Source organism: Rhipicephalus microplus, chromosome X (assembly GCF_043290135.1).
Source record: "Rhipicephalus microplus isolate Deutch F79 chromosome X, USDA_Rmic, whole genome shotgun sequence".
NCBI lineage: Eukaryota > Metazoa > Arthropoda > Arachnida > Ixodida > Ixodidae > Rhipicephalus > Rhipicephalus microplus.
Window position 1 is genome coordinate 465,504,842 of NC_134710.1, and position 17,877 is coordinate 465,522,718.

General features: G+C 44.0%; 12 non-coding genes across 12 annotated transcripts; all 12 read right to left on the reverse strand.

Moving 5' to 3' along the window:
• Positions 1–647: 647 nt before the first annotated feature.
• TRNAF-GAA (transfer RNA phenylalanine (anticodon GAA)) lies at positions 648–720 on the reverse strand. Its single transcript has one exon. It is a non-coding gene; the product is annotated as a tRNA-Phe (tRNA).
• A 571-nt stretch (positions 721–1,291) lies between these two features.
• Positions 1,292–1,364, reverse strand: TRNAF-GAA (transfer RNA phenylalanine (anticodon GAA)). The gene has a single exon. It is a non-coding gene; the product is annotated as a tRNA-Phe (tRNA).
• A 248-nt stretch (positions 1,365–1,612) lies between these two features.
• TRNAF-GAA (transfer RNA phenylalanine (anticodon GAA)) lies at positions 1,613–1,685 on the reverse strand. The gene has a single exon. It is a non-coding gene; the product is annotated as a tRNA-Phe (tRNA).
• Positions 1,686–2,257: 572 nt separating this feature from the next.
• On the reverse strand, positions 2,258–2,330 carry TRNAF-GAA (transfer RNA phenylalanine (anticodon GAA)). Its single transcript has one exon. It is a non-coding gene; the product is annotated as a tRNA-Phe (tRNA).
• A 1,219-nt stretch (positions 2,331–3,549) lies between these two features.
• Positions 3,550–3,622, reverse strand: TRNAF-GAA (transfer RNA phenylalanine (anticodon GAA)). Its single transcript has one exon. It is a non-coding gene; the product is annotated as a tRNA-Phe (tRNA).
• Positions 3,623–4,516: 894 nt separating this feature from the next.
• Positions 4,517–4,589, reverse strand: TRNAV-GAC (transfer RNA valine (anticodon GAC)). The gene has a single exon. It is a non-coding gene; the product is annotated as a tRNA-Val (tRNA).
• Positions 4,590–7,417: 2,828 nt separating this feature from the next.
• TRNAF-GAA (transfer RNA phenylalanine (anticodon GAA)) lies at positions 7,418–7,490 on the reverse strand. The gene has a single exon. It is a non-coding gene; the product is annotated as a tRNA-Phe (tRNA).
• Positions 7,491–8,383: 893 nt separating this feature from the next.
• On the reverse strand, positions 8,384–8,456 carry TRNAF-GAA (transfer RNA phenylalanine (anticodon GAA)). Its single transcript has one exon. It is a non-coding gene; the product is annotated as a tRNA-Phe (tRNA).
• A 1,219-nt stretch (positions 8,457–9,675) lies between these two features.
• Positions 9,676–9,748, reverse strand: TRNAF-GAA (transfer RNA phenylalanine (anticodon GAA)). Its single transcript has one exon. It is a non-coding gene; the product is annotated as a tRNA-Phe (tRNA).
• A 1,539-nt stretch (positions 9,749–11,287) lies between these two features.
• On the reverse strand, positions 11,288–11,360 carry TRNAF-GAA (transfer RNA phenylalanine (anticodon GAA)). The gene has a single exon. It is a non-coding gene; the product is annotated as a tRNA-Phe (tRNA).
• A 3,793-nt stretch (positions 11,361–15,153) lies between these two features.
• TRNAF-GAA (transfer RNA phenylalanine (anticodon GAA)) lies at positions 15,154–15,226 on the reverse strand. Its single transcript has one exon. It is a non-coding gene; the product is annotated as a tRNA-Phe (tRNA).
• Positions 15,227–17,089: 1,863 nt separating this feature from the next.
• Positions 17,090–17,162, reverse strand: TRNAF-GAA (transfer RNA phenylalanine (anticodon GAA)). Its single transcript has one exon. It is a non-coding gene; the product is annotated as a tRNA-Phe (tRNA).
• Between the last annotated feature and the right edge of the window lie 715 nt (positions 17,163–17,877).

Here is a 17,877-nt window from a genome sequence, read left to right on the forward strand (position 1 = left end):
TTGAACGCCGAAACCCGGGATCGATATCAGGACCTTTATATGTTCAGTTTAACGCTCTCCCAACTGAGCTATTTCAGCAGACGGGAGAAGAGAGACAGCGGGATCTAACAGTTCTTGCGCTTCGGTAAAACCGCTTTGTTAGAGCTGTTGCATATTAATACGTGTCTTTCACGCTGTTCCGGTTTTTTTGCAACGCCTACTGCCGCGATTCAAACTGATTCAGCATTTCTTTATCAAGCATGTCTGTTCACCTGCGTAACTGTTTAACTCGTTAGAATTCTTGAAAATACTTGTATACCGACAGATTTAAAATACCGTGCTTTGGACGACGAAACCCGGGATCGAGCCAAGGACCTTATGTGTTCAGATTAACGCTCTCCCAACTGAGCTATTTCAGCAGACGGGAGAAGAGTGACAGCGGGATCTAGCAGTTCTTGCGCTTCGGTAAAACTGCTTTATTAGAGCTGTTGCACATTACTACATGTCTTTCACGCTGTTCCGGTTCTTTTGCAACGCCTACTGTTGCGATGCAATATGAATCAGCATTTCTCTTTCAAGCACGTGTGTTCACCTGCGTAACCGTTTCACTCGTTAGAAGTATTGCAAAATACTTGTATACTGAGAGATTTAAAAAAAAGTGCTCTGGACGCCGAAACCCGGGATCGAGCCAAGGACCTTTAGATTTTCAGTCTTACGCTCTCCGAACTGAGCTATTTTGGCAAACGGGAGAAGAGTGAAGGCGGCATTTAACAGTTCTTGCGTTTCGGTAAAACTGCTTTATTAGGGCTGTTGCACATTACTACATGTCTTTCACGCGGTTCCGGTTCTTTTGGAACGCCCACTGCTGCCATGCAATCTGAATCAGCATTTCTTTATCAATCATGTGTGTTCACCTGCGTAACTGTTTAACTCGTTAGAATTCTTGCAAAATACTTGTATACCGACAGAGTTAACAAATCGTGCTTTTGATGACGAAACCCGGGATCGAGCCAAGGTTCTTTATATGTTCAGATTATGCTCTCCCAACTGAGCTATTTCGGCAGACGGGAGAAGAGTGACAGCGGGATTTAAGAGTTCTTGCGTTTCGGTAAAACCGCTTTATTAGAGCTGTTGCACATTATTACGTGTATTTCACGCTGTTCTGGTTCTTTTGCAATGCCTACTCCCGCGATGCAATCTGAATCAGCATTTCTTAATCAAGCATGTGTGTTCACCTGCGTAACCGTTTCACTCGTTAGAAGTATTGCAAAATACTTGTATACCGTGAGATTTAACAAAAAATTGCTCTGGACGCCGAAACCGGGGATCGAACCAAGGACCTTTAGATTTTCAGTCTAACGCTCTCCCAACTGCGCTATTTCGGCAGACGGGAGAAGAGTGACAGCAGGATTTAAGAGTTCTTGCGTTTCGGTAAAACCGCTTTATTAGAGCTGTTGCACATTATTACGTGTATTTCACGCTGTTCTGGTTCTTTTGCAATGCCTACTCCCGCGATGCAATCTCAGTCAGCATTTCTTTATCAAGCATGTGTGTTCACCTGCGTAACCGTTTCACTCGTTAGAATTATTGCGAAATACTTGTATACCGAGAGATTTAAAAAAAGTGTTTTGGACGCTGAAACCCGGGATCGAGCCAAGGACCTTTAGATGTTCAGTTTAACGCTCTCCCAACTGAGCTATTTCGGCAGACGGGAGAAGAGTGACAGCGGGATTTAACAGTTCTTGCGTTTGGGTAAAATCGCTTTATTAGCGCTGTTGCACATTATTACATGTCTTTCACGCTGTTCCGGTTCTTTTGCAACGCCTACTGCCGCGATGCAATCTGAATCAGCATTTCTTTATCAAGCATGTATGTTCACCTGCGTAACCGTATCACTCGTTAGAATTCTTGCAAAATACTTGTATACTGACAGATTTAACAAAAAAGTGCTTTGGACGCTGAAACCCGGGATCGAGCCAAGGACCTTTAGATGTTCAGTTTAACGCACTCCCAACTGAGCTATTTCGGCAGACGGGAGAAGAGTGACAGCGGGATTTAAAAGTTCTTGCGTTTGGGTAAAATCGCTTTATTAGAGCTGTTGCACATTATTACATGTCTTTCACGCTGTTCCGGTTCTTTTGCAACGCCTACTGCCGCGATGCAATCTGAATCAGCATTTCTTTATCAAGCATGTGTGTTCACCTGCGTAACCGTTTCACTCGTTAGAAGTATTGCAAAATACTTGTATACCGAGAGATTTGAAAAAAAGTGCTCTGGACGCCGAAACCCGGGATCGAGCCAAGGACCTTTAGATTTTCAGTCTAACGCTCTCCGAACTGAGCTATTTCGGCATACGGGAGAAGAGTGAAGGCGGGATCTAGCAGTTCTTGCGCTTCGGTAAAACTGCTTTATTAGAGCTGTTGCACATTACTACATGTCTTTCACGCTGTTCCGGTTCTTTTGCAACGCCTACTGTCGCGATGCAATCTGAATCAACATTTCTTTATCAAGCAGGTGTGTTGAGCTGCGTAACCGTTTCACTCGTTAGAATTCTTGCAAAATACTTGTATACCGACAGATTTAACAAAAAAGTGCTTTGGACGCTGAAACCCGGGATCGAGCCAAGGACCTCTAGATGTTCAGTTTAACGCTCTCCCAACTGAGCGATTTCAGCAGACGGGAGAAGAGTGACAGCGGGATCTAGCAGTTCTTGCGCTTCGGTAAAAACTGCTTTATTAGAGCTGTTGCACTTTACTACATATCTTTCACGCTGTTCCGGTTCTTTTCCAACGCCTACTGTCACGATGCAATCTGAATCATCATTTCTTTATCAAGCAGGTGTGTTCAGCTGCGTAACCGTTTCACTCGTTAGAATTATTGCCAAATACTTGTATACCGAGAGACTTAAAAAAAAGTGCTTTGGACGCTGAAACCCGCGATCGAGCCAAGGACCTTTAGATGTTCAGTTTAACGCTCTCCCAACTGAGCTATTTCGGCAGACGGGAGAAGAGTGACAGCGGAATTTAACAGTTCTTGCGTTTGGGTAAAATCGCTTTATTTGAGCTGTTGCACATTATTACATGTCTTTCACGCGGTTCCGGTTCTTTCGCAACGCCTACTGCCGCCATGCAATCTGAATCAGCATTTCTTTATGAAGCACGTGTGTTCACCTGCGTAACCGTTTCACTCGTTAGAACTATTGCAAAATACTTGTATACCGACAGATTTAACAAAAAAGTGCTTTGGACGCTGAAACCCGGGATCGAGCCAAGGACCTTTAGATGTTCAGTTTAACGCTCTCCCAGCTGCGCTATTTCGGCAGACGGGAGAAGAGTGACAGCGGGATTTCAGAGTTCTTGCGTTCCGGTAAAACCGCTTTATTAGAGCTGTTGCACATAATTACGTGTATTTCACGCTGTTCCGGTTCATTTGCAATGCCTACTCCCGCGATGCAATCTGAATCAGCATTTCTTTATCAAGCATGTGTGTTCACCTGCGTAACCGTATCACTCGTTAGAATTCTTGCAAAATACTTGTATACTGACAGATTTAACAAAAAAGTGCTTTGGACGCTGAAACCCGGGATCGAGCCAAGGACCTTTAGATTTTCAGTCTAACGCTCTCCGAACTGAGCTATTTCGGCATACGGGAGAAGAGTGAAGGCGGCATTTAACAGTTCTTGCGTTTCGGTAAAACTGCTTTATTAGGGCTGTTGCACATTACTACATGTCTTTCACGCGGTTCCGGTTCTTTTGGAACGCCTACTGCCGCCATGCAATCTGAATCAGCATTCTTTATCAATCATGTGTGTTCACCTGCGTAACTGTTTAACTCGTTAGAATTCTTGCAAAATACTTGTATACCGACAGAGTTAACAAATCGTGCTTTGGACGACAAAACCCGGGATCGAGCCAAGGTTCTTTATATGTTCAGATTAACGCTCTCCTAACTGAGCTATTTCGGCAGACGGGAGAAGTGTGACAGCGGGATCTAGCAGTTCTTGCGCTTCGGTAAAACTGCTTTATTAGAGCTGTTGCACATTACTACATGTCTTTCACGCTGTTCCGGTTCTTTTGCAACGCCTACTGTCGCGATGCAATCTGAATCAACATTTCTTTATCAAGCAGGTGTGTTCAGCTGCGTAACCGTTTCACTCGTTAGAATTCTTGCAAAATACTTGTATACCGACAGATTTAACAAAAAAGTGCTTTGGACGCTGAAACCCGGGATCGAGCCAAGGACCTCTAGATGTTCAGTTTAACGCTCTCCCAACTGAGCGATTTCAGCAGACGGGAGAAGAGGGACAGCGGGATCTAGCAGTTCTTGCCCTTCGGTAAAAACTGCTTTATTAGAGCTGTTGCACTTTACTACATGTCTTTCACGCTGTTCCGGTTCTTTTGCAACGCCTACTGTCACGATGCAATCTGAATCAGCATTTCTTTATCAAGCAGGTGTGTTCACCTGCGTAACCGTTTCACTCGTTAGAATTATTGCCAAATACTTGTATACCGAGAGATTTAAAAAAAAGTGCTTTGGACGCTGAAACCCGGGATTGAGCCAAGGACCTTTAGATGGTCAGTTTAACGCTCTCCCAACTGAGCTATTTCGGCAGACGGGAGAAGAGTGACAGCGGAACTTAACAGTTCTTGCGTTTGGGTAAAATCGCTTTATTTGAGCTGTTGCACATTATTACATGTCTTTCACGCGGTTCCGGTTCTTTCGCAACGCCTACTGCCGCCATGCAATCTGAATCAGCATTTCTTTATGAAGCATGTGTGTTCACCTGCGTAACCGTTTCACTCGTTAGAATTATTGCAAAATACTTGTATAGCTGCAGATTTAACAAATCGTGCTTTGAACGCCGATACCCGGGATCAATTTAAGGACCTTTATATGTTCAGTTTAACGCTCTCCCAACTGAGCTATTTCAGCAGACGGGAGAAGAGAGACAGCGGGATCTAACAGTTCTTGCGCTTCGGTAAAACCACTTTATTAGAGCTTTTGCACATTACTACATGTCTTTCACGATGTTCCGGTTCTTTCGCAACACCTACTGTCGCGATGCAATCCGAATCAGCCTTTCTTTATCAAGCATGTGTGTTCACCTGCGTAACCGTTTCACTCGTTAGAATTATTGCCAAATACATGTATACAGACGGATTTAACAAATCGTGCTTTGGACGCCGAAACCCGGGATCCAGCCAAGGACCTTTAAATGTTCAGTTTAACGCTCTCGCAACTGAGCTATATGGCAGACGGGAGAAGAGTGACAGCGGGATTTAACAGTTCTTGCGTTTCGGCAAGACTGCTTTATTAGAGCTGTTGCACATTATTAAATGTCTTTAACGCTGTTCCGGTTCATTGCAACGCCCACGGCCGCGATGCAATCTGAATAAGCATTTCTTCGTCAAGCATGTGTTTTCACCTGTGTAACCGTTTCACTCGTTAGAATTATTGCGAAATACTTGTATACCGACAGATTTAACAAAAAAGTGCTTTGGACGCTGAAACCCGGGATCGAGCTAAGGACCTTTAGATGTTCAGTTTAACGCTCTCCAAACTGAGCTATTTCGGCAGACGGGAGAAAAGTGACAGCGGGATTTAACAGTTCTTGCGTTTTGGTAAAACCGCTTTATTAGAGCGGTTGCATATTAATACGTGTCTTTCACGCTGTTCCGGTTTTTTTGCAACGCCTACTGCCGCGATTCAATCTGATTCAGCATTTCTTTATCAAGCATGTGTGTTCACTTGCGTAACTGTTTAACTCGTTAGAATTCTTGCAAAATACTTGTATACCGACAGATTTAACAAATCGTGCTTTGGACTACGAAACCCAGGATCGAGCCAAGGACCTTTATATGTTCAGATTAACGCTCTCCCAACTGAGCTATTTCAGCAGACGGGAGAAGAGTGACAGCGGGATCTAGCACTTCTTGCGCTTCGGTAAAACTGCTTTATTAGAGCTGTTGCACATTACTACATGTCTTTCACGCTGTTCCGGTTCTTTTGCAACGCCTACTGTTGCGATGCAATCTGAATCAGCATTTCTTTTCAAGCACGTGTGTTTACCTGCGTAACCGTTTCACTCGTTAGAACTATTGCGAAATACTTGTATACCGACAGATTTAACAAAAAAGTGCTTTGGACGCTGAAACCCGGGATCGAGCCAAGGACCTCTAGATGTTCAGTTTAACGCTCTCCCAACTGAGCGATTTCAGCAGACGGGAGAAGAGTGACAGTGGGATCTAGCAGTTCTTGCGCTTCGGTAAAAACTGCTTTATTAGAGCTGTTGCACTTTACTACATGTCTTTCACGCTGTTCCGGTTCTTTTCCAACGCCTACTGTCACGATGCAATCTGAATCATCATTTCTTTATCAAGCAGGTGTGTTCAGCTGCGTAACCGTTTCACTCGTTAGAATTATTGCCAAATACTTGTATACCGAGAGACTTAAAAAAAAAGTGCTTTGGACGCTGAAACCCGCGATCGAGCCAAGGACCTTTAGATGTTCAGTTTAACGCTCTCCCAACTGAGCTATTTCGGCAGACGGGAGAAGAGTGACAGCGGAATTTAACAGTTCTTGCGTTTGGGTAAAATCGCTTTATTTGAGCTGTTGCACATTATTACATGTCTTTCACGCGGTTCCGGTTCTTTCGCAACGCCTACTGCCGCCATGCAATCTGAATCAGCATTTCTTTATGAAGCACGTGTGTTCACCTGCGTAACCGTTTCACTCGTTAGAACTATTGCAAAATACTTGTATACCGACAGATTTAACAAAAAAGTGCTTTGGACGCTGAAACCCGGGATCGAGCCAAGGACCTTTAGATGTTCAGTTTAACGCTCTCCCAGCTGCGCTATTTCGGCAGACGGGAGAAGAGTGACAGCGGGATTTCAGAGTTCTTGCGTTCCGGTAAAACCGCTTTATTAGAGCTGTTGCACATAATTACGTGTATTTCACGCTGTTCCGGTTCATTTGCAATGCCTACTCCCGCGATGCAATCTGAATCAGCATTTCTTTATCAAGCATGTGTGTTCACCTGCGTAACCGTATCACTCGTTAGAATTCTTGCAAAATACTTGTATACTGACAGATTTAACAAAAAAGTGCTTTGGACGCTGAAACCCGGGATCGAGCCAAGGACCTCTAGATGTTCAGTTTAACGCTCTCCCAACTGAGCGATTTCAGCAGACGGGAGAAGAGTGACAGCGGGATCTAGCAGTTCTTGCGCTTCGGTAAAAACTGCTTTATTAGAGCTGTTGCACTTTACTACATGTCTTTCACGCTGTTCCGGTTCTTTTGCAACGCCTACTGTCACGATGCAATCTGAATCAGCATTTCTTTATCAAGCAGGTGTGTTCACCTGCGTAACCGTTTCACTCGTTAGAATTATTGCCAAATACTTGTATACCGAGAGATTTAAAAAAAGTGCTTTGGACGCTGAAACCCGGGATTGAGCCAAGGACCTTTAGATGTTCAGTTTAACGCTCTCCCAACTGAGCTATTTCGGCAGACGGGAGAAGAGTGACAGCGGAACTTAACAGTTCTTGCGTTTGGGTAAAATCGCTTTATTTGAGCTGTTGCACATTATTACATGTCTTTCACGCGGTTCCGGTTCTTTCGCAACGCCTACTGCCGCCATGCAATCTGAATCAGCATTTCTTTATGAAGCATGCGTGTTCACCTGCGTAACCGTTTCATTCGTTAGAATTATTGCAAAATACTTGTATAGCTGCAGATTTAACAAATCGTGCTTTGAACGCCGATACCCTGGATCAATTTAAGGACCTTTATATGTTCAGTTTAACGCTCTCCCAACTGAGCTATTTCAGCAGACGGGAGAAGAGAGACAGCGGGATCTAACAGTTCTTGCGCTTCGGTAAAACCACTTTATTAGAGCTTTTGCACATTACTACATGTCTTTCACGATGTTCCGGTTCTTTCGCAACACCTACTGTCGCGATGCAATCCGAATCAGCCTTTCTTTATCAAGCATGTGTGTTCACCTGCGTAACCGTTTCACTCGTTAGAATTATTGCCAAATACATGTATACAGACGGATTTAACAAATCGTGCTTTGGACGCCGAAACCCGGGATCCAGCCAAGGACCTTTAAATGTTCAGTTTAACGCTCTCGCAACTGAGCTATATGGCAGACGGGAGAAGAGTGACAGCGGGATCTAGCAGTTCTTGCGCTTCGGTAAAACTGCTTTATTAGAGCTGTTGCACATTACTACATGTCTTTCACGCTGTTCTGGTTCTTTTGCAACGCCTATTGTCGCGATGCAATCTGAATCAACATTTCTTTATCAAGCAGGTGTGTTCAGCTGCGTTACCGTTTCACTCGTTAGAATTCTTGCAAAATACTTGTATACCGACAGATTTAACAAAAAAGTGCTTTGGACGCTGAAACCCGGGATCGAGCCAAGGACCTCTAGATGTTCAGTTCAACGCTCTCCCAACTGAGCTATTTCAGCAGACGGGAGAAGAGTGACAGCGGGATCTAGCAGTTCTTGCGCTTCGGTAAAAACTGCTTTAATAGAGCTGTTGCACTTTACTACATGTCTTTCACGCTGTTCCGGTTCTTTTGCAACGCCTACTATCGCGATGCAATCTGAATCAGCATTTCTTTATCAAGCAGGTGTGTTCACCTGCGTAACCGTTTCACTCGTTAGAATTATTGCCAAATACTTGTATACCGACAGATTTAACAAAAAAGTGCTTTGGACGCTGAAACCCGGGATCGAGCTAAGGACCTTTAGATGTTCAGTTTAACGCTCTCCCAACTGAGCTATTTCAGCAGACGGCAGAAAAGTGACAGCGGGATTTAACAGTTCTTGCGCTTCGGAAAAACTGCTTTATTAGAGCTGTTGCACATTACTACATGTCTTTCACGCTGTTCCGGTTCTTTTGCAACGCCTACTGTTGCGATGCAATCTGAATCAGCATTTCTTTTCAAGCACGTGTGTTTACCTGCGTAACCGTTTCACTCGTTAGAACTATTGCGAAATACTTGTATACCGACAGATTTAACAAAAAAGTGCTTTGGACCCTGAAACCCGGGATCGAGCCAAGGACCTTTAGATGTTCAGTTTAACGCTCTCCCAGCTGCGCTATTTCGGCAGACGGGAGAAGAGTGACAGCGGGATTTCAGAGTTCTTGCGTTCTGGTAAAACCGCTTTATTAGAGCTGTTGCACATTATTACGCGTATTTCACGCTGTTCCTGTTCTTTTGCAATGCCTACTCCCGCGATGCAATCTGAATCAGCATTTCTTTATCAAGCATGTGTGTTCACCTGCGTAACCATTTCACTCGTTAGAATTATTGCGATATACTTGTATACCGACAGATTCAACAAAAAAGTGCTTTGGACACTGAAACCCGGGATCAAGCCAAGGACCTTTAGATGTTCAGTTTAACGCTCTCCCAACTGCTTTATTTCGGCAGACGGGAGAAGAGTGACAGCGGGATTTAAGAGTTCTTGCGTTCCGGTAAAACCGCTTTATTAGAGCTGTTGCACATTATTACGTGTATTTCACGCTGTTCCGGTTCTTTTGCAATGCCTACTCCCGCGATGCAATCTGAATCAGCATTTCTTTATCAAGCATGTGTGTTCACCTGCGTAACCGTTTCACTCCTCAGAATTGATGCAAAATACTTGTATACCGACAGATTTACCAAAAAATTGCTCTGGACGCCGAAACCCGGGATCAAGCCAAGGACCTTTAGATTTTCAGTCTAACGCTCTCCCAACTGCGCTATTTCGGCAGACGGGAGAAGAGTGACAGCGGGATTTAAGAGTTCTTGCGTTTCGGTAAAACCGCTTTATTAGAGCTGTTGCACATTATTACGTGTATTTCACGCTGTTCTGGTTCTTTTGCAATGCCTACTCCCGCGATGCAATCTGAATCATCATTTCTTTTTCAAGCATGTGTGTTCACCTGCGTAACCGTTTGACTCGTTAGAAGTATTGCAAAATACTTGTATACCGAGAGATTTAACCAAAAAGTGCTTTGGACGCAGAAACCCGGGATCGAGCCAAGGACCTTTAGATGTTAAGTTTAACGCTCTCTCAACTGTGCTATTTCGGCAGACGGGAGAAGAGTGACAGCGGGATTTAAGAGTTCTTGCGTTTTCGTAAAACCGCTTTATTAGAGCTGTTGCACATTATTACGTGTATTTCACGCTGTTCTGGTTCTTTTGCAATGCCTACTCCTGCGATGCAATCTGAATCAGCATTTCTTTATCAAGCAGGTGTGTTCACCTGCGTAACCGTTTCACTCGTTAGAATTATTGCGAAATACTTGTATACCGACAGATTCAACAAAAAAGTGCTTTGGACGCTGAAACCCGGGATCAAGCCAAGGACCTTTAGATGTTCAGTTTAACGCTCTCCCAACTGAGCTATTTCGGCAGACAGGAGAAGAGTGACAGCGGGATTTAAAAGTTCTTGCGTTTGGGTAAAATCGCTTCATTAGAGCTGTTGCACATTATTACATGTCTTTCACGCTGTTCCGGTTTATTTGCAACGCCTACTGCCGCGATGCAATCTGAATCAGCATTTCTTTATCAAGCATGCGTGTTCACCTGCGTAAACGTTTCACTCGTTAGAGGTATTGCAAAATACTTGTATACCGAGAGATTTAACAAAAAGTTCTCTGGACGCCGAAAGCCGGGATCGAGCCAAGGACCTTTAGATTTTCAGTCTAACGATCTCCGAACTGATCTATTTCGGCATACGGGAGAAGAGTGAAAGTGGCATTTTAAAGTTCTTGCGTTTCAGTAAAACTGCTTTATTAGGGCTGTTGCACATTACTACATGTCTTTCACGCGGTTCCGGTTCTTTTGCAACGCCTACTGCCGCCATGCAATCTGAATCAGCATTTCTTTATCAAGCATGTGTGTTCACCTGCGTAACCGTTTCACTCGTTAGGAATATTGCAAATACTTGTATACCGGCAGATTTAACAAATCGTGCTTTGAACGCCGAAACCCGGGATCGATATAAGGACCTTTATATGTTAAGTTTAACGCTCTCCCAACTGAGCTATTTCAGCAGACGGGAGAAGAGAGACAGCGGGATCTAACAGTTCTTGCGCTTCGGTCAAACCCCTTTATTAAAGCTGTTGCTCATTATTACATGTCTTTCACGCTGTTCCGGTTCTTTTGCAATGCCTACTCCCGCGATGCAATCTGAATCAGCATTTCTTTATCAAGCATGTGTGTTCACCTGCGTAACCGTTTCACTCCTCAGAATTGATGCAAAATACTTGTATACCGACAGATTTACCAAAAAATTGCTCTGGACGCCGAAACCCGGGATCAAGCCAAGGACCTTTAGATTTTCAGTCTAACGCTCTCCCAACTGCGCTATTTCGGCAGACGGGAGAAGAGTGACAGCGGGATTTAAGAGTTCTTGCGTTTCGGTAAAACCGCTTTATTAGAGCTGTTGCACATTATTACGTGTATTTCACGCTGTTCTGGTTCTTTTGCAATGCCTACTCCCGCGATGCAATCTGAATCATCATTTCTTTTTCAAGCATGTGTGTTCACCTGCGTAACCGTTTGACTCGTTAGAAGTATTGCAAAATACTTGTATACCGAGAGATTTAACCAAAAAGTGCTTTGGACGCAGAAACCCGGGATCGAGCCAAGGACCTTTAGATGTTAAGTTTAACGCTCTCTCAACTGTGCTATTTCGGCAGACGGGAGAAGAGTGACAGCGGGATTTAAGAGTTCTTGCGTTTTCGTAAAACCGCTTTATTAGAGCTGTTGCACATTATTACGTGTATTTCACGCTGTTCTGGTTCTTTTGCAATGCCTACTCCTGCGATGCAATCTGAATCAGCATTTCTTTATCAAGCAGGTGTGTTCACCTGCGTAACCGTTTCACTCGTTAGAATTATTGCGAAATACTTGTATACCGACAGATTCAACAAAAAAGTGCTTTGGACGCTGAAACCCGGGATCAAGCCAAGGACCTTTAGATGTTCAGTTTAACGCTCTCCCAACTGAGCTATTTCGGCAGACAGGAGAAGAGTGACAGCGGGATTTAAAAGTTCTTGCGTTTGGGTAAAATCGCTTCATTAGAGCTGTTGCACATTATTACATGTCTTTCACGCTGTTCCGGTTTATTTGCAACGCCTACTGCCGCGATGCAATCTGAATCAGCATTTCTTTATCAAGCATGCGTGTTCACCTGCGTAAACGTTTCACTCGTTAGAGGTATTGCAAAATACTTGTATACCGAGAGATTTAACAAAAAGTTCTCTGGACGCCGAAAGCCGGGATCGAGCCAAGGACCTTTAGATTTTCAGTCTAACGATCTCCGAACTGATCTATTTCGGCATACGGGAGAAGAGTGAAAGTGGCATTTTAAAGTTCTTGCGTTTCAGTAAAACTGCTTTATTAGGGCTGTTGCACATTACTACATGTCTTTCACGCGGTTCCGGTTCTTTTGCAACGCCTACTGCCGCCATGCAATCTGAATCAGCATTTCTTTATCAAGCATGTGTGTTCACCTGCGTAACCGTTTCACTCGTTAGGAATATTGCAAATACTTGTATACCGGCAGATTTAACAAATCGTGCTTTGAACGCCGAAACCCGGGATCGATATAAGGACCTTTATATGTTAAGTTTAACGCTCTCCCAACTGAGCTATTTCAGCAGACGGGAGAAGAGAGACAGCGGGATCTAACAGTTCTTGCGCTTCGGTCAAACCCCTTTATTAAAGCTGTTGCTCATTATTACATGTCTTTCACGCTGTTCCGGTTCTTTCGCAATGCCTACTCCCGCGATGCAATCTGAATCAGCATTTCTTTATCAAGCATGTGTGTTTACCTGCGTAACCGTTTCACTCGTTAGAATTATTGCAAAATACTTGTATAACGACGGATTTAACAAATCGTGCTTTGGACGCCGAAACCCGGGATCCAGCCAAGAACCTTTAGATGTTCAGTTTAACGCTCTCCCAACTGAGCTATTTCGGCAGACGGGAGAAGAGTGACAGCGGGATTTAAGAGTTCTTGCGTTTCGGTAAAACCGCTTTATTAGAGCTGTTGCACATTATTACGTGTATTTTACGCTGTTCTGGTTCTTTTGCAATGCCTACTCCCGCGATGCAATCTGAATCAGCATTTCTTTTTCAAGCATGTGTGTTCACCTGCGTAACCGTTTCACTCGTTAGAAGTATTGCAAAATACTTGTATACCGAGAAATTTAACCAAAAAGTGCTTTGGACGCAGAAACCCGGGATCGAGCCAAGGACCTTTAGATGTTAAGTTTAACGCTCTCCCAACTGCGCTATTTCGGCAGATGGGAGAAGAGTGACAGCGGGATTAAAGAGTTCTTGCGTTTTGGTAAAACCGCTTTATTAGAGCTGTTGCACATTATTACATGTCTTTCACGCTGTTCCGGTTCTTTTCCATCGCCTACTGCCGCCATGCAATCTGAATCAGCATTTCTTTATCAAGCATGTGTGTTCACCTGCGTAACCGTTTCACTCGTTAAGAATATTGCAAATACTTGTATACCGGCAGATTTAACAAATCGTGCTTTGAACGCCGAAACCCGGGATCGATATAAGGACCTTTATATGTTAAGTTTAACGCTCTCCCAACTGAGCTATTTCAGCAGACGGGAGAAGAGAGACAGCGGGATCTAACAGTTCTTGCGCTTCGGTCAAACCGCTTTATTAAAGCTGTTGCTCATTATTACATGTCTTTCACGCTGTTCCGGTTCTTTCGCAATGCCTACTCCCGCGATGCAATCTGAATCAGCATTTCTTTATCAAGAATGTGTGTTTATCTGCGAACCGTTTCACTCGTTAGAATTATTGCAAAATACTTGTATAAGGACGGATTTAACAAATCGTGCTTTGGACGCCGAAACCCGGGATCCAGCCAAGAACCTTTAGATGTTCAGTTTAACGCTCTCCCAACTGAGCTATTTCGGCAGACGGGAGAAGAGTGACAGCGGGATTTAAAAGTTTCTGCGTTTTGGTAAACCGCTTTATTAGAGCTGTTGCACATTATTACGTGTATTTCACGCTGTTCTGGTTCTTTTGCAATGCCAGCTCCTGCGATGCAATCTGAATCAGCATTTCTTTATCAAGCAGGTGTGTTCACCTGCGTAACCGTTTCACTCGTTAGAATTTTTGCAAAATACTTGTATACCGACAGATTTAACAAATCGTGCTTTGGACGACGAAACCCGAGATCGAGCCAAGGACCTTTATATGTTCAGATTAAAGCTCTCCCAACTGAGCTATTTCAGCAGACGGGAGAAGAGTGACAGCGGGATCTAGCAGTTCTTGCGCTTCGGTAAAACTGCTTTATTAGAGCTGTTGCACATTACTACATGTCTTTCACGCTGTTCCGGTTCTTTTGCAACGCCTACTGTTGCGATGCAATCTGAATCAGCATTTCTTTTTCAAGCGCGTGTGTTTACCTGCGTAACCGTTTCACTCGTTAGAATTATTGCGAAATACTTGTATACCGACAGATTTAACAAAAAAGTGCTTTGGACGCTGAAACCCGGGATCGAGCCAAGGACCTTTAGATGTTCAGTTTAACGCTCTGCCAACTGCGCTATTTCGGCAAACGGGAGAAGAGTGACAGCGGCATTTAAGAGTTCTGGCGTTCCGGTAAAACCGCTTTATTAGAGCTGTTGCACAATATTACGTGTATTTCACGCTGTTCCGGTTCTTTTGCAATGCCTACTCCCGCGATGCAATCTGAATCAGCATTTCTTTATCAAGCATGTGTGTTCACCTGCGTAACCGTTTCACTCCTCAGTATTGATGCAAAATACTTGTATACCGACAGATTTACCAAAAAATTGCTTTGGACGCAGAAACCCGGGATCGAGCCAAGGACGTTTAGATGTTCAGTTTAACGCTCTCCCAACTGCGCTATTTCGGCAGACGGGAGAAGAGTCACAGCGGGAATTAAGAGTTCTTGCGTTTCCGTAAAACCGCTTTATTAGAGCTGTTGCACATTATTACGTGTATTTCACGCTGTTCCGGTTCTTTTGCAATGCCTACTCCCGCGATGCAATCTGAATCAGCATTTCTTTATCAAGCATGTGTGTTCACCTACGTAACCGTTTCACTCCTCAGAATTGATGCAAAATACTTGTATACCGACTGATTTACCAAAAAATTGCTCTGGACGCCGAAACCCGGGATCAAGCCAAGGACCTTTAGATTTTCAGTCTAACGCTCTCCCAACTGCGCTATTTCGGCAGACGGGAGAAGAGTGACAGCGGGATTTAAGAGTTCTTGCGTTTCGGTAAAACCGCTTTATTAGAGCTGTTGCACATTATTACGTGTATTTCACGCTGTTCTGGTTCTTTTGCAATGCCTACTCCCGCGATGCAATCTGAATCAGCATTTCTTTTTCAAGCATGTGTGTTCACCTGCGTAACCGTTTCACTCGTTCGAAGTATTGCAAATACTTGTATACCGGCAGATTTAACAAATCGTGCTTTGAACGCCGAAATCCGGGATCGATATAAGGACCTTTATATGTTCAGATTAACGCTCTCCTAACTGAGCTATTTCAGCAGACGGGAGAAGTGTGACAGCGGGATCTAGCAGTTCTTGCGCTTCGGTAAAACTGCTTTATTAGAGCTGTTGCACATTACTACATGTCTTTCACGCTGTTCTGGTTCTTTTGCAACGCCTATTGTCGCGATGTAATCTGAATCAACATTTCTTTATCAAGCAGGTGTGTTCAGCTGCGTTACCGTTTCACTCGTTAGAATTCTTGCAAAATACTTGTATACCGACAGATTTAACAAAAAAGTGCTTTGGACGCTGAAACCCGGGATCGAGCCAAGGACCTCTAGATGTTCAGTTGAACGCTCTCCCAACTGAGCTATTTCAGCAGACGGGAGAAGAGTGACAGCGGGATCTAGCAGTTCTTGCGCTTCGGTAAAAACTGCTTTAATAGAGCTGTTGCACTTTACTACATGTCTTTCACGCTGTTCCGGTTCTTTTGCAACGCCTACTATCGCGATGCAATCTGAATCAGCATTTCTTTATCAAGCAGGTGTGTTCACCTGCGTAACCGTTTCACTCGTTAGAATTATTGCCAAATACTTGTATACCGACAGATTTAACAAAAAAGTGCTTTGGACGCTGAAACCCGGGATCGAGCTAAGGACCTTTAGATGTTCAGTTTAACGCTCTCCCAACTGAGCTATTTCAGCAGACGGCAGAAAAGTGACAGCGGGATTTAACAGTTCTTGCGCTTCGGAAAAACTGCTTTATTAGAGCTGTTGCACATTACTACATGTCTTTCACGCTGTTCCGGTTCTTTTGCAACGCCTACTGTTGCGATGCAATCTGAATCAGCATTTCTTTTCAAGCACGTGTGTTTACCTGCGTAACCGTTTCACTCGTTAGAACTATTGCGAAATACTTGTATACCGACAGATTTAACAAAAAAGTGCTTTGGACCCTGAAACCCGGGATCGAGCCAAGGACCTTTAGATGTTCAGTTTAACGCTCTCCCAGCTGCGCTATTTCGGCAGACGGGAGAAGAGTGACAGCGGGATTTCAGAGTTCTTGCGTTCTGGTAAAACCGCTTTATTAGAGCTGTTGCACATTATCACGCGTATTTCACGCTGTTCCTGTTCTTTTGCAATGCCTACTCCCGCGATGCAATCTGAATCAGCATTTCTTTATCAAGCATGTGTGTTCACCTGCGTAACCATTTCACTCGTTAGAATTATTGCGATATACTTGTATACCGACAGATTCAACAAAAAAGTGCTTTGGACACTGAAACCCGGGATCAAGCCAAGGACCTTTAGATGTTCAGTTTAACGCTCTCCCAACTGCTTTATTTCGGCAGACGGGAGAAGAGTGACAGCGGGATTTAAGAGTTCTTGCGTTCCGGTAAAACCGCTTTATTAGAGCTGTTGCACATTATTACGTGTATTTCACGCTGTTCCGGTTCTTTTGCAATGCCTACTCCCGCGATGCAATCTGAATCAGCATTTCTTTATCAAGCATGTGTGTTCACCTGCGTAACCGTTTTACTCCTCAGAATTGATGCAAAATACTTGTATACCGACAGATTTACCAAAAAATTGCTCTGGACGCCGAAACCCGGGATCAAGCCAAGGACCTTTAGATTTTCAGTCTAACGCTCTCCCAACTGCGCTATTTCGGCAGACGGGAGAAGAGTGACAGCGGGATTTAAGAGTTCTTGCGTTTCGGTAAAACCGCTTTATTAGAGCTGTTGCACATTATTACGTGTATTTCACGCTGTTCTGGTTCTTTTGCAATGCCTACTCCCGCGATGCAATCTGAATCATCATTTCTTTTTCAAGCATGTGTGTTCACCTGCGTAACCGTTTGACTCGTTATAAGTATTGCAAAATACTTGTATACCGAGAGATTTAACCAAAAAGTGCTTTGGACGCAGAAACCCGGGATCGAGCCAAGGACCTTTAGATGTTAAGTTTAACGCTCTCTCAACTGTGCTATTTCGGCAGACGGGAGAAGAGTGACAGCGGGATTTAAGAGTTCTTGCGTTTTCGTAAAACCGCTTTATTAGAGCTGTTGCACATTATTACGTGTATTTCACGCTGTTCTGGTTCTTTTGCAATGCCTACTCCTGCGATGCAATCTGAATCAGCATTTCTTTATCAAGCAGGTGTGTTCACCTGCGTAACCGTTTCACTCGTTAGAATTATTGCGAAATACTTGTATAGCGACAGATGTAACAAAATTGTGCTTTGGACGCTGAAACCCGGGATCGAGCCAAGGACCTTTATATGTTCAGATTAACGCTCTCCCAACTGAGCTATTTCAGCAGACGGGAGAAGAGTGACAGCGGGATTTAAGAGTTCTTGCGTTCCGGTAAAACCGCTTTATTAGAGCTG